At 48.9% G+C, this 15,463-nt stretch overlaps 1 protein-coding gene across 5 annotated transcripts in view; it reads right to left on the bottom strand.

The window, feature by feature from the left end:
• The window catches only part of GLI2 (GLI family zinc finger 2), a 252,502-nt gene that overhangs the window by 225,010 nt on the left and 12,029 nt on the right, over window positions 1-15,463 (bottom strand). The window contains exon 1 of one of the 5 annotated variants that reach the window (XM_070507497.1): window positions 2,193-2,284. The exons of the other annotated variants lie outside the window; for them this stretch is intronic. The gene's annotated coding sequence lies outside the window, so the exon portion shown is untranslated. Of the gene's footprint in view, window positions 1-2,192; window positions 2,285-15,463 lie in introns of those variants that run through there. 5 annotated transcript variants of the gene reach the window in all.

Here is a 15,463-nt window from a genome sequence, read left to right as displayed (position 1 = left end):
AGTCACAGACGATGGCTATTGTCCTGAGACCCTCACAGGATTCTTCTCCTACTCCCTTCTGTGTTTCCATCTCGGTCACTGAGCTGGAGACCATGTGGGGAAGGAGCAAAGCCCCTGACACCAGCAGGCCTGGGTTCAAATCCCAGCAGACGTCCTCGCAGCTGAGGCCTCCAGCACGCTCCTTACAAACACGGCACCTCTGTTTTTCCATCTCTAAAATGAGCCCGCCAACAGAACTGCCCCGCAGCCAGCTGCTGAGCTAACTCCACGAGAAAGCAGGCCAAGTCGCAGGCGCACTCTGTACCCCTTGTTCCAGCCAGCCTTGTACCCTCTGCCTCCCAGGGCAGGGACCGCCCCCCTCCGTGGAGCTCCCTAACCTGCAAACCCCTCCTTAGAGGCCATGACTGCCACCAGCGTGGGCTACCCACTCTCAGCAGGGCACCTGGGTGCCCGTGACAACTGCCTCCTTGTGCCTGCAGCCGCTCATGGCACCAGACGACACAGCTCCGTGGGTGCCGCTGTGCACACCTCTGATCACCTGAATCTCAGCCACCAGCTGTGCTGCAGACACGGCACCGAGGCCTGACTTATTCTGCTATTTTGCCTAATTTGCTACTTTGCCCCTTCAGGAGAAGGGAAACAAACCTTTTCTGGAGGCCGTGCTCTCTGGCTGAGGGAGGATGCCACGGTCCAGACCCAGCGGGGGTGCCCCCAGCAATCACTCCTTCAGCTGAGCCCCACCCCAGCATCTGCCTGAAGCCACACACCAGGAAGGCTGTCCTCTGCACCGGGACACCCCAGAGCCTCAACGAGGGCAGGCCCGGCATCCCTGGAAAGCAGGCAGCTGACCCACCGGCCTGCCTCGAGGGCCCTTCACTGTGCAGCCCTGGGCGAGTTCCTCCTCCTCCCACACTGCAGAGCGCCCTCGGGGATGGGATACCCCGGGGGTGAGGTGCGCCAGCAAGATGGGTGACAGATGCTGGACCAATGGAGGTGACAGTGAAGACCTCAGAAATGGCCAGAGGGCCGGCACTTTCTCTAAGGACCCCTCCTGAACTCCAAGGACAAAGAGGCAGGCATTTGGGTCCGCAAAAGCCCAAAGTTCTAGGAAAAACAGCAGAGTTAACTTGAACCCCAGGACTAGAGGGATCACTGGCCTGGTCAGTGATGGGGACCCCTGCCCAGACCTGGCGGGCAGGGAACCAGGGCTCTAGGGAGGGGCCCTAGGATTAACGTGACAGCTTTCTGGTACCAGTGTCCAGTGGCGGGGACCCAGGCCATCATAACGCACAGACATCTCCATGATGGATGCGTGCACAAGCAAGGGCCAGGTGCTCCCTTCCCTTCCACCCCCTGCCTACATATACCTGTCACCTCTGATGGGGCTGGAGGAGGGGGGACGCCCGCACAGGGCAGGCGTCGGGCTGAATGTGTTACACACTGTCCTTAACCCTCCAGAGACCCCTCAAGCAGTGGCACCACCCAAAATATCACGTGGCCAGTTTAGCACAAGCATCAGAGGTCAGAAGGGAGGCTGACGGCCACACGAGCGCTGGCGCACGTTGGGTGGGTCAGTCCTCTACAAGGTGCGGACACAACCCCAGGGAGGTGGTGCCATGTCACAGGCCGATGTGGGGCTGAAAACCAGGTCAGCCCAGCCCACGCTGGTTTTGTCGGTGAGAAGGGAGTGGAGGAAATGAGCACCAGCAGGAAGGTGGAGGGGCAGAGGAAACAGTGGGCCAGGGGCTGGAGGCAGACAGACGAGGTGGCTCCTGGGCTGGGAGCAGGTGCTCCTGCACCCCTGTGCGCCCCTCTGCCCCACCCTCCACACCCCTCCTCACTGGGTTCCAGCTGCGACTCCCTCTCGCCCCAGCTAGCAACAAACTGAGGAGGGGAGGGGAGGGGAGGGGAGGGGAGGGGAGGGGAGGGGAGGGGAGCAGCTGGCCGCGGGCTGGGACCATGTGGCCAGGGGATAAAGTACTCCACGATAAAGACATCCACCACCCTGGCTCCAGGATCCCCACAAGCCCCAGGCTGCCTCTCTGGTTCTTTCCTCCGCTCACCAGCCCAGCCCAGCCAACACTGTCCCTCCCGGGGTCATTTCCCCAAGCTTGCCATCTCGCCCAGACTCTAGCCTGGAAGAGGCTGCTGAAGTCAGCTCCACAAGGTGAGCTTTCTCCTCAGTGACCTACCTTTCTCCGGACACCCATTCTTCTTTATTTTGAAAACCAATGAAATTGTACCAAGATCCAAACCAGCAATCTGATGGGAGGAAATGTCTGGCAACAGCATTGGCGGCAACCAAGCCGACACGTGGCCTGTCTAGACCGTCCCACCTCCCCCGGCCCGCTCTCCCCGGCCGGGACAAGGCCCGGCTCAACAGACTCCAGAGCGCCCTTTGGGATTGCACAACAGGGCATTCCGGGTCAGAACTTCCCAGGACAGGGTTTAGAGAAAAGTATGCCTAATGAAGAGGAACGACAGGGCGGGATTCCAGAAGGACCTGGAAATATTATGGCGATTTTGTTTTGATTTTTGCAAGGAGGTAAACACAGAACTTCAGGGCATGAGAACAGAGCAAAAAGAGACAAGGGGGAGGTCTGACGAACCGCCGAGAAGGAAAGATTGACTCTGTGGTCCAAGCGCTGACGGAGGCCGGGGGTGGGGGTGGGGGTGGGGGTCGTCCCTGGCCCGGCCAGCGGGAGGCAGGCAGGTGCTATTAGAGGCTCACAGGGACAAGTCAGCACAGAGCTCGGGTGATGATTAAAATGTGGTCACCTCCCCAGAACAACCTCAGGACAGGCCTCCCCACACAGGTGCCAAAGGGGAAAGTCCCCAAAATCTCCTAACACAACCTCAGAGGTCACTCCAGGCCCTGGGAGGTGCTCCCACTCCACCTCCTGGCCCTGGGAAGTCCAGCCTCTCCAAGCCTGGGAAGGCGCTGACTGCCAGGCATCCTCTCAGGGGCACAGTGATGCTCTCTGGGAGGCCCCAGACCCTCCCACAGTCCCTCCAGGGCCACCCCCCAGCCTGGCATCCCCAGGAGGGCCCAAATCCCAGGTCAAAGGGAGCCTCTGAGAGTTTCTAGAGTTGGTACGGGCCCTGGGACGATCCAGCACATCCCTTCACTTGATAGATGCAGCAACTCAGGCCCAGAGCGGCAAGGGCCTTGCCCAATGTCACACAGCATGTCTCAGCCTGCCCTTTGGAAGCTCACCTGACATTGCCCAGGACGACCTCTAAGACTGTGAGGAGCAGCCCCAAGGGCTGCATCCCCTCATCACTCCAAGGGCTCCATCTGGGTCTCTCACCCAAGAGTGCACAGGCTGGCCTTCCAGTTCTGCCGAGGCACTTGCTGGCCATGTGGCCTCACAGAGCCGACGGCTCCTCCATGAGCCAAGAGGCAAACCTGCAGAGGGGCCGGAGACAGGGAGAACCACGGCGCTCGGGCGCAGACAGGGCCCTGCCCAAGGCGCTGTGCCCCTGTCTCCCCACTTCCTCCAGCGGAGGAGGGAAGGCCAGGGGTACCCCAGCCTTGGATCAGGCTGCATGTCCCTGGAAAAGCCCCTGCCTGGCCTCAGCATCCCCTTTAGCATCACGAGAGGAGTGGCAGGGCTCTGAGGCCGCCCCCTGGCTCTGCCCCTCCATCTGGGTTTCTGGCCCCACAGAGCGGCCATGGCCAGCCTGGTCTTGGGATGGTGGGCTGCCCAGGGCCTGACCACAGACCTCTCTCGAGGCCAAGAAGTGCCGAGGTGGATGATTTACGGCCTCCTCAGCCGCCCTTCCCAAGGCTGCAGACCCAGCGGATATTTTCCACGGCCGCAGCGGAGTTCAGGCGTCCAAGGGGGCCCAGGGGTGGGTCTCGGCCGAGCCCCGGCTCCCCACCTCCCGAGCGCACAGGCAGGCCAGGGGCCCCGGCCCCACATCTGTGCCCAGGAGCCAGCACTCCACCACAGGAGGGCGGGACAAAGGCCAGCCCCGCAGCCAGACCCAGAGGCCCGGAGGCCCGGCCGGGGCGGGAGCCAGGCCTCCCAGCCAGCGTGATTCACACCAGGCCCTTCCCACTTCCGTTCTCCCCTCTCTCCCCATGACAACATCTTGAACGGGCGCCTCGCTGGCAAGCCCGAGCACTCTGGGGTTTCCTGCCCTGACGCGGCTCCCACGCTCGGCTGTGCACACAGCCCTTGGACAAGCCGCTGAGACTGTGTGTGGTGCTGGGAGTAAAACACAGCCTCCAGCCCACACAAATGTTCTCGGAGGCTCGCTCCCAAGGGGCGGGGCCGGCCAGGGCGACCAGTGAGGTGTCCCCGCCCCTCTGAGCACCAGGCCCTGCCCCAGCCACCCTCTGGACCAGCCAGACTCTCCCGTCAGGTCATGAACACATTCAGGGTAAGGACTGTCTGTACTGTGGAATTCTCTACACCGTCTTACGTGGGAAAGGTCCTTCTAAGGAGAAAAATACCAATTAAGCTCTCCGCTTCCAGCCAGGATGGAACAACATGGACTAGAGTTAGGTTCCCACCCGAAATCACCAAGTAACCAGACAAAACATCTGAAACAATGGTTTTCAAGACATCGAACATCAGGTGACAAAGGGACAGTGGTCACCAAGAGACGGAAACAATGAGAAGGTGAGCCCCAGCACGCCCCAGGCTGCACGGCAGGCAGGGGGCCCACAGAGCCTGGTGGGTTTCCTGACCTGAGGAGATGGAGCTGAAGTCCAGGGAGACCAGGGCAGCCAGAGTTTGCCTGACAGAATGCCAAGAGGAGAGAGCTGAAGAGAGAGGGAACGCTGGGGATCCACAGGGGGTCCCGCTGGAATTCTGCAGAACATAATCAGCACATGCAGTTCCTTCCCCAGGGCCAGGGAAAGATCCAGAAGAAGGATGAGGGGGAACAGTGCCCAACACACACAGGGCCAGCACTGTCCCCACCAGCCAGGCTGGAGAACCTCAAAAGTCACAGGGCAGGGGGCAGCCCCATGACGTAGTGGTTAAGTCTGGCGTGCTACACTTGGGCAGCCCGGGTTCGTGGGTTCAGATCCTGGGTGCAGACCTATGCCACTCATCAAGCCACAGTGTGGTGGTGACCCACATGTAAAATAGAGGAAGATGGGTACAGATGTTAGTTCAGGGCGAATCTTCCTCAAGGAAAAAAAAAAGGAACAGGGCATTGGGTAGAGAACTCAGAAGGATTTTGCCTCAATAGCAAGAAATAATTAGTCGCAGGCTCAAGTCTCATCTAACTAATCTTAAAAGCAAGATCAAACTTTCCAAGTAAATCCCCTATGTCCCAGAGAAAGCTCAAGACTCTTTATAGGAAAACAAAAATATTTAACACCCAGTAAGATAAAATTTACATATCTGGCATCTGTCAAAGATTACGAGGCATGCAAAAAAAAAGCAGGAAAATACAACCCAAAATGAGGAAAATTGTCAATTAATCAAAACTGAGCTAAAGCAGACACAGATGTTAGAATGAGAGGACAAACGCTTTAAAACAATTATTATAACTGTATTCCACGTGTTCAAAAAGTTAAGTGGAGGCACAGAAGATGTAAAAAGACCCAATTCCTCTTCTAGAGATATAAAATACACTGGATGGATTAGTTGCAAATTAGATACTGCAGAAAAAAGATTCATGAACTTGAAGAAATAACAATAGAAAACATCCAATATGAAAAGCAGAGGGAAAAAAAGAATTACAAAAGAAAAGAGCATGTGAGATGTGGGACAACTTCAAGCTGACTAATACACGTGTGATTGGGGTCCCTAAAGGAGAAATGGGGAAGAGAGGCCGAAAGAAGAAATATTTGAAGAAATAGTGGCTACAAGTGTTCCAAATTTGATGAAAACTTATAAATGCACGGAAAATCTTAAAAGCCGCCAGAACAAAGAATATTACCTGAGATCAAGAAAAGTAATTTCACAATGACACAGAAATGAGTTCATCAAGCAGAGACAACAATCTTAAATGTTTATGTACCTAAGAACAGAACTCCAAAATACATACAGTAAAAACTGAAAGAATTGGTTTAACATTTGAAAACCAATCAATGTAATTCTCCATATTATCCCATCCGAGATCAAGAACAAGACAAAGGTGTCTGTTCTCACCACCCTCCCAGTCTACACTGTACTAGAGGTTCCAGCCAGTAAATCAAGTCAAAAAAATAAATAAAAGGCATCCAAGATTGTAAAGAAAGAAGTAAAACTATCTTTATTCTCAGATGACACAATCATTTATGTACAAAATCTGATAAAATCTACAAAACAGGATAAAAGAACAATACACAAACATCAATTATATTTCTAAATACTAGCAGATTGAAATTTTAAAATACCACTTAGAATAGCATCAAAAAGCGTAAAATATTTCAGGATAAATCAGAATAATACATACAATACCTGCACACTAAAAATCATAAAACATTGCTGAGAGAATTTTTAAGAGAGGTAAATAAATGGAGGGACGTGCCTCATTCATGAGTCAGAATACTCAATATTACCAGGATGACAATTCTCTTCAAATTTATCTATATTCATCACAATCTCAATCAAAACCTTAAAAGCAGGGTTTTTGAAGAAATTGCCAAGCTGATTCCAAAATTCATACGAAAATACAAAGGATCTAAAATAATCAAGGCAATTGTGAAAAAAGGAGAACAAAGCTGGAGGGCTAACACTACCTGGTTTCAAGATTTATTATAAGGCTCAGTAACGAAGAAACTATGGTGTAGGTGTCAACACAGATCAAAGGAACAGAACAGAAAGCCCAGAAATAGGCCTACAAATATATGGAAAACCCTTTTTTTTCACATTGGTAGAAAGGCAACTTGGTGCAGAAAACAACAACCTTTTCAACAAATGGTCCTGGAGCAGTTAAATAGCAATATGCAAGTAAATAGATAAGTAAATAACTTGATTCATACTTTGTACTATATACACGTATGAGTCACAGACCTAAATCGAAAACCTAAAACTTTAATACTTCTAAAAATAAAAACGGTAGAAAAGTAAAAAAAGATTATATATTCATTTTCATGCTACTTCCATAAAAGTTATTTCTGGAAGGATACACAAAATAAGAATTGTGACTTCAGTTTAGGCAAAGATTTCTTAGATACAATACCAGAAGCATGATCTATAAAAAAAAAAATTTGATAAAATGGAGTTCATCAAAACTAAAATTTTTTTTTTTTGCTGGGAAAGAGTCGCCCTAAGCTAACATCTGTTGCCAACCTTCCTCTTTTTTTTTTCACCTCAAAGCATCAGTATCTCATTGTGTACTCTAGGTGTAGGTCCTTCTAGTTCTCGTATGTGAGCCACCACCACAGCACAGCTTCTGACAGACGAGCAGTGTGGTTCTGCACCCAGGCTGCGTATGAACCAAACCCAGGCTGCCGAAGCAAAGCGTGCCAAGCTTCAACCACTAGGCCATCAGAGCTGGCTCAAAATTAAATTTTTTATTCTATAAAAGACACTGTTAAAAGAATGAAAAGATAAGCCACAGACTGGGAGAGAATATTTGCAAAGCATATAACTGATAAAGGACTTGTATCCAGAATGTACAAAGAACTCTCAGAACTGAATAATAATAAAAAAAACCCAAGGTGAAAAAAAAAGGGCAAGAGTTGATCAGACACTTCACCAAAAAAGATATGCAGATGGCAATAAAGCACACAGAAAGAAAGACAACATCATTCATTAGGAAAATGTGAATTAAAACTACAATGAGGTACCACTGCATATGCATTAAAATGGCTGAAATTCAAAAGATTGATCACTCCAAGTGTTGACGAGGACGTGGTGGAACTGGAACTCTCATATACGGCTGGTGGGAATACAGCACGGCACAACCACTTTGTTAAACAGTTTTGAGGTTCCTTAAAAAGCCAGTCAAACCAACCTCCTGACTCAGACACACCTACCGTATGAGCAAAATATTCCACTCCTCAGTATTCACCCAAGAGAAGAAAACCCACATGCGCATACAATGACTTGTACAGAAATGTTCAGACCAGCCATATGCGTAATAGCCAAAAATCAGAAACAAACCAAATGACCTTCAACAGGCATCTGGATAAACAAATTATCCATAGGATGGAATACTACTCAGCAAAAAAGAAATGGACTACCAACACGTACAACGTGGATGAATCTCAAAATAATTGCACTAAGTGAAAGAAGCCAGACCAAAAAAAGAGTACATCCTGTATGGGTCCATCTGACTCCAGAAAATGCAAACGAATAGACAGTGACAGAAAGCAAATCCATGGTTGTCGGGCATGGTGAGGGGGTGGGAGGGACAGATTACAAAGGGGCTGGAGGAAACTTTTGGGGATGATGGCATATGTTCACTATCTTGATTGTGGTGATGGTTTGCATACATAAGTCAAAACTTATCAAATTTCACATTTAGAAAATTCCACCGAGATGTAGTTTTTCTTCCAACTGTCAGATGGGCAAAGATCAAAGATTTGATAATAACACTCCGTTGGCGTGGATATGGGGAAATTAACACTCTTATAAGTTGCTGGTGGGAGTGTAAACTTCCATAGAAAGTGACTTAGCAATATTTATCCAAATTACAAAAATTCCCAACCTTATACCCAGAAATTTCACTTCTAGGAAGTTATCTACAAAGATATACTCATGTGTATGAAATGACACATTATAAGGTCATTCAACGCAACACTGCTTACAGTGGCAAGAGTCCAGCTACAGGGACCAGACTAAAAAAACTCTGGTACAACCATACAATGGTATACCTCCCAGGCACGAAGAATGAGGAAGCTCTTGACGTGCTCACATGGAATGGGGAGTAAAAAAGGCAGGTTATGATACAGGTTGTCTACTATGCTTCCATTGGGTATAAAAAGGGGAAAAAAGATTATATTTTCATTTTCATGCAACTTGCAAAGAACTTATTTCCGGAAGGACACACAAAACCATTATCAGACTATCAGACTGGCTCTGGGAGAACTCTCTAGGTGGCTAGGCTACCACAGTGCCAGGAAGATTTTACATAGTATATAGAACCCGGTATGCCTTTTGAAATTTAACCATGTGAATGTGTTCCTATTGTAAATAAATACATATAAATAAAAATTAAAGACAAGTGAAAAATAAAATGAATGAGGTTGATCTATACGGACAGATGTGGAAAGAACACCAAGATATGTTGCTAAGTGAGCACAAAGAAGCAGGTTGTCGAATACCACTGGCAGTATGACCTCCCCTGTGTAAAGACAAATGCTAACAACAATAAAATATTGGTCTCTGTCTATTGAGAAACACTGGAAAACACACACATACCCGTTCCCAGAAGTCATCTCAGGGAGCTGGATTCGGGGGGAGCTTCTCACTCCACATTATACATTTCTGAATGTTTAAACTTTTTCACCTGTGTTAGGTTTGCATCAGAAAAAAACTAGCTCTCTGGGCTGCCCTCCCCTGGGACAGTTACATTTTTAACCTCTTGTCTAGAAAACTGAGTAAGGAGTCTTAAACATGACCTCACCTTTGACCGGGAATTCTACCTCTGGAAATTTACCCAAAGGATGTGATGAGCTATGGTCAAAGATTTACATCTTGGAGAAACATACACACGAATGAGGTAGTAAGCAAAAAAAGTAGATTACAAAACAATAGTGTGACGTGATCCATGAGTGCAGAAAATATTAGCAAACATAATTAGGAAAGGTCTAGAAAGACATCTGCCAAGGTGCTGAGGGGGTTCCCCACTGGGAATACAGGCCTGAGGTCATGGGTGGTTTTGAGTTTCTTCTTTTAAAATCTTTTTGCATAATTATTTAACAAACGATCTCTTTTCGTTTAAAAAAAAAAACACAGCATGGGGACTATAGTTAATAATACTGTATTCCATATTTGAAAGTTGCTAAGAGAGCAGATCTTAAAAGTCCTCATCACAAGAAAAAAAACTTTTGTCACTACATTTGGTGACACGTTAACTAGATTTATTGTGATGATCATTTTGCAATACATACAAAAATCGAATATTACGTTGTACGCCTGAAACTAATAGAATATTACATGTCAATTACACATCAATTTAAAAGAAAGTTAAATACACTAATAATCTTAGAGCATTTATATACAAAGGCGTTTTTAGAAGAATTACTTATGATAGTGAAAAAAAATAAAACACAACTTTTATGTCCAAAATAAAGGAACCAACACACACATTTCCACAGAGCCTACAGCAAACGCTTACCAAAAAGTAGTAAGTAAAAATTACAGGATGTAAAACTACAGACCATACAGTATCGAATCTGTAAAATATGGGGGAAAGGGGAATACTAACAGAAAAATGAAAACTAGAACTAAATCGACCAAAAATCAAAAAAGGATTTTTTAAAAATCCAGAAGAATAAATCTGTTGTTTTAGTATTTGGCCATGATGATCCCTAAGTCAGGGTGGGGATGGGGAGAGGACGATTTGGGGCTGGGGAGCCTCCCTCTGGCTGTTCTGTCTGGCAGAATGCCCGCTGAGCCGCAGGAGGCAGCTGGCCACGTGGGGGCCATGTGGTCACCAGCCTCACGAAGCCACAAGTCTCTTCTCTGACTGGCAACTATCTCCTTCCTTGAGTGGGTCCAACGGCTGGAGAACACAGCCACTGCCCTGGCTTCTGGAGGGAACCGGCCAGGAGCCCCTCTTTGGAGAGGCCTCTCCAAAGCCAGACAGGGCAGAGGCGGCACTGTGTCGTCACCCTCAGGCCCAGCGCAGCCTCTGGTAGCCCGCAGGTAAGGTACCATAGGTGCCTCGTTGGTCTGAGATGCAAGAAAATCAGGGAGCTCTTCGAAATTCCCTGCTAATGAACTAATCCCTTTCTCAACCAGGAACAAGGGCACAAGAGTCCAGGTTCTGGCAGGCACAGGCCCTGCCTCGCCAAGACGTCTTCCAGTAGAATCCGTGCTCTTAAGGCCCAGAAGGATGTGGACTATGGTTTGAACCAGCAGCACATTTAACACAGGGCTAAATGAAAATTAGAATTTGGGTTGACTGGAGCCTAAATGAGTTGCTAGTATGATGCAGCTACAAATAGATGGTGCCCACTTGGGCTGCCGTAATAATCATCAAGATTTATTAGTATGCACCATGTCCTTGACAACCCCTCAAAACCCCTGGGAGATGGGTCCACAGTCACCCTCACTTCACAGATGAGAAAACCGAGGCAGAGGGGATGTGCAGTCTGTCTCCAGTGCCTGCTCTGAGCCCCCTGCTCCACAGAAGCTTCCAAACTAAGGGCTGATGTGACCATCCCTTCCCAATGGCCATGCCACAGCCACCTGGGCAGTCCCCTTCAGGAGCGCTGGCCAGAACGCCAAGCAGATGCCAAGCTGGGTCCCATGGAACATGCAGGGCTCAGATCTGCCCAAAAAGGGAGTGGGGGGCTAGCCTGGGAAAGAACCAGCCCAGGGAAAATGCTCACTGTCTCCCTCGGAGAGCTGATGCCTAGAAGAAAGAAGTGGGCGGACCTCCACTTGGAGCGGGAGATGGACGAGGCAGGCCAGGACTGAGGACAGGACCACATTCCCAACTGCCAGAGCTGCCAGGAAAGGGCCTCCCAGACAGAGGGCGGTCTCTGCTGAGACAAAGGCTGTGCCTTGCCCTCCCCCTAGAGCATATGGCAGAACCCCACTGTGGATGGGACACCAACCCTGGGGAGGGGAAGGGACCTGTGACCCCACCTGTTCTAGATCTGGGACCTTGGGTAACTCCAAAAGAACAGATAGCATCCATAGCATCTTTAAAATGCAAATGAGAACTGCTGCTGCATCGGTTGTTATCCTGGCACGGAGCAGCATCCCATACCCAGTGGGGGTGGTGCTAACACAGCGCATGGTCTCTGAGGCCCTTCCATCTGAGCCAGTGCAACAGTGTCTACAGACACGAGCACTTCCTGTGGGAACTCTAAAGGCAAGAGCTGAGTCCTTTCTCAAGTCAGTCGGTGAAGTGACCATCAATGAGTCTAAAAACCCCAAATGCAACCCTCTCATCACTGAACTAGAGAAACTGTGATCCCAGGCACTGAATGTCACAGCTTAAAGACTGCTGGAAATGATCTACTCCAACTGCCTTGTTTGACAGACAAGGAATAAACTAGAAGCTCAGAGAGGGATAATGGCCTGCTGGAGGTCTCTTATTAACATCTGGGCAAAGGCAACCTAGAACCCTGGTTACCTCACCACATTTCCAATGCCTTGTCCACCAAAATATCCCGCCTCCCACCTAAAAACCCCTCAAAGTAGGCATAAAAGTACTGTACACAGAGATAATGTGTGGGGCCCAAATGAACTATAACACATGTTTAGATTATATAAAAATATGATTCTGCTCTATCACAAACTAATCATTTTATAAACAATTGCTCTTGCTGTCTCAAATCAAGGAGGCCAACCTAGACACTGCCTGGTTGGCTCACATTTCTTAAGAGAGTTGTCAAAGGAAAGCGAACAAATGCCATTTTCTCCCATTGAAAAATTTCCTAGAATATATCAACAAACATTTCCTAAGCACAAATAAACAGACAATGGCAAGACAGTACTAATGAGTGTTATAAGCAAGGGAAACCCCAGGGACATGTGAGAGCTGAGGTCTGAGGCAGGAAAGACTCCATGGAGGAAGTGACCCTCGAGTTACTGGCTTTGTGGATAGGAGAGAAAGGGTAGGCCAAGGACCAAAGGCAAAGACCTTTAAAATCCCTGTAGCCAATGGATGGATGGATGGATGGATAGATAGATGAATGAACAGAGGATGGATGAACAATGGATGGATGATGGATAATGGAGGGATGGATGCATTGGATGGACAGTTGGATGAATGGATGGACAGAGGGATGGAGAGATGGATGAATGAATAGAAGATGGATGAACAATGAATGGATGATGGAGAATGGATGGATGGATGTATTGGATGGACGGTTGGATGAATAGATGGATAGAGGGTGCACGACAATGACCACCCTTAAATCACTCAAAGTGTTCCTGAGGATCACAGTGGATGTTCTGAGAAACAGGTTCATCTTCTCGTCCTTTTCCACTAGCCATCCCCTCTAACAGGCCCAAGAGGTGATCCTGAGGGGGAGTTATCTTCAGGGAGCAGGTCGGGAATGGGGAGGGGAGGAGGGGGCAGACATCACACCCTTTGCCTACAGATGGGCCAGGGCTGGTAGGATGACAAGAGGTATGTGCACATTTGCCAGGAACTCCCTCTGGTCCATAGCTGTGTCTGCCTACCTGGCAGGAAAAAACTTGGAAACTGAGTCAGCCCAAACCTAAGAGGGAGAGAACAAAAAGGCAAAGCCAATGATACTTTGCTGTACATCAGGATCCCAAATGTTCTGGCCCCAGAGAGAACCTGGGTCCACTGCGCACTTATGTCTCATGACCTGAAGATAAACCACAGGTGACAATAAGTTGGTGGAGCCATCCTTGGGATCACCAAACCGCCCCTTCAGGGCATCCCAGTCTCTCATGAAGGGCCCCCCGCGCAGTGCTGGACGCCCTCCTCACACTTCACCCCCGAGGAACACTCACTCCCTGGAGGTTGCCAAAATGCCACACCTGTCCGTCATTTGCCCAATTTCCTCTGCCTCGACTGCCCTTCCTTCCCCTGCCCCTCTGTGGACAACGTTCTCATCCCGGAGTCCCAGTTCTGGTCTTCTCCTGCAGGAAGCCTTCCCGGACTACTCAGGCACAACAGTTCGGTTAATTAAATGAGCCACTGCCAAAGGACCACACCCCAAGGCTTTTCCTTCTTCTGACCCAGGACTCTACAACCTTTGACCAAGAGCTGCCGGGAGGAGCCTGGCACAAAACTCATTGTGAAGTAGGAAACGGATCAGCCTGGGGCCAGGAGATCACATATTCAGGTTCTCTTGGATAAGAGTTTGGGGCGATATCTGCTCCTGGCCAACATCACACGCTGGCCAACTCATGAGTGTCCGCCCCACTAGGCAGGGAGGATATCGGAGAAAGATGCACACTTGAGAAACCTGCTGGGATTCCGGAGGCCATCGGCTCTAAACCAAGTTAGCAAGGAAGATGTGCGCCCCCAGCCGCAAGCTCCGTAAGTGCCAGGCGCATCACAGATGTTCCAGTAAGTGCTGGCGGACTGACCAACCGACTGCACAGGGAAGTCCTCTTGGTGGAACTGCTACACTGTTTCAGGTTCAGGGCATGGAGAAGTTTAAGATTTCCAGCCTGGTGTGAGAACCAGGTGTGAAAAAGACACAGCCGCCCGCTGTGACAGCGCCAGTGAGAAGAGGGAGCCCCCCTACCCACTGGCAGGGTCCTATTGCGTCAGTCGGGGAGGGAAACCCCACACAGGTCTTGATGATGACCCCCGTCCAGGGTCTCCCAGTCCAATGTCTCGCAGCATTGGTGACACTTGGGGCTGCATAATTCTTTGTCATGGAGGCTGCCCTGTGCATTGCAGGACATTGAGCAGCAGCCCTGGCCTCTACCCACTAGATGCCAGCAGCAACCTCCCAGTTGTGACAACCAAAAATGTTGCAAGACAGTGACAAACGTCCCCTGGGGAACAAATAGCCCTGGCTGAGAATCAGTGCTGTAGCCTTTGTGTGTGGTGAGGGGGGCACTCAGAAGCCAGCTCCAGGAGAGGAGCCTGGTGCAGCAGTCAGCAAATCTGGCTCTGCTCCAGGCTCCACCCCCACCGCCAGGACAACGTGCAGATTCTCTAGTCTCTGAGACTCAGCTCGCCCATCTGCAACACGAGGACATATTTTCCAAATGATGAGGTTCTAGTGCAGCCCTCAAAACAGCTGCCCAAATATTTTGGCCAAGTTATTTCACTTTTAAGAATCTATTCAAAGGAAACAATCAGAATTTCAGGTAAACATTTACACAGAAAGATGTCTATTCTAGCGTCACCTATAACAACAAAACTAGAAACAATCTAAATGCCCACAATATAATAAACAGGGTGAAATAAAATATGAGAGGCAGACAAAGGAATATTACGTAGCCAATAAAAATCACATCAGGGCCCGCCTGGTGGCGTAGTGGTTAAGTTCACGCACTCCGCTTCAGTGGCCCAGGATTCGTGGCTTTGGATCCCAGGCACAGACATACATACGTCTCATCAAGCCATGCTGTGGTGGCGTCCCACATACAAAATAGAGGAAGATTGGCACAGATGTTAGCTCAGGGCCAATCTTCCTTACCAAAAAAAAAAAAAAAAAAAATCACATCAATAAAAATTATTCATTAAAAATGTAGAAAAACGTCTGTGCTATAATGTTAAGTGAATCGACAGTTACAAGACTATTTATAATGTAACTTCAACTTTGTAGAAAAATATAGAGTGAAAAAATATTTCATATAAAAAAATAGAGACTGGAAGGAAATCCAACACAATTTTCCTTTTAGTGCTGTTGCCCATTTTACAAGTTTTCTGTAAAAGAGCATGTCTTAGT

This window comes from Equus asinus, chromosome 4 (assembly GCF_041296235.1).
Source record: "Equus asinus isolate D_3611 breed Donkey chromosome 4, EquAss-T2T_v2, whole genome shotgun sequence".
NCBI classification, from domain to species: Eukaryota; Metazoa; Chordata; class Mammalia; order Perissodactyla; family Equidae; genus Equus; species Equus asinus.
The sequence above is the reverse complement of the archived record's forward strand: the minus strand, read 5'-3'. Positions and strand labels throughout refer to the sequence as shown.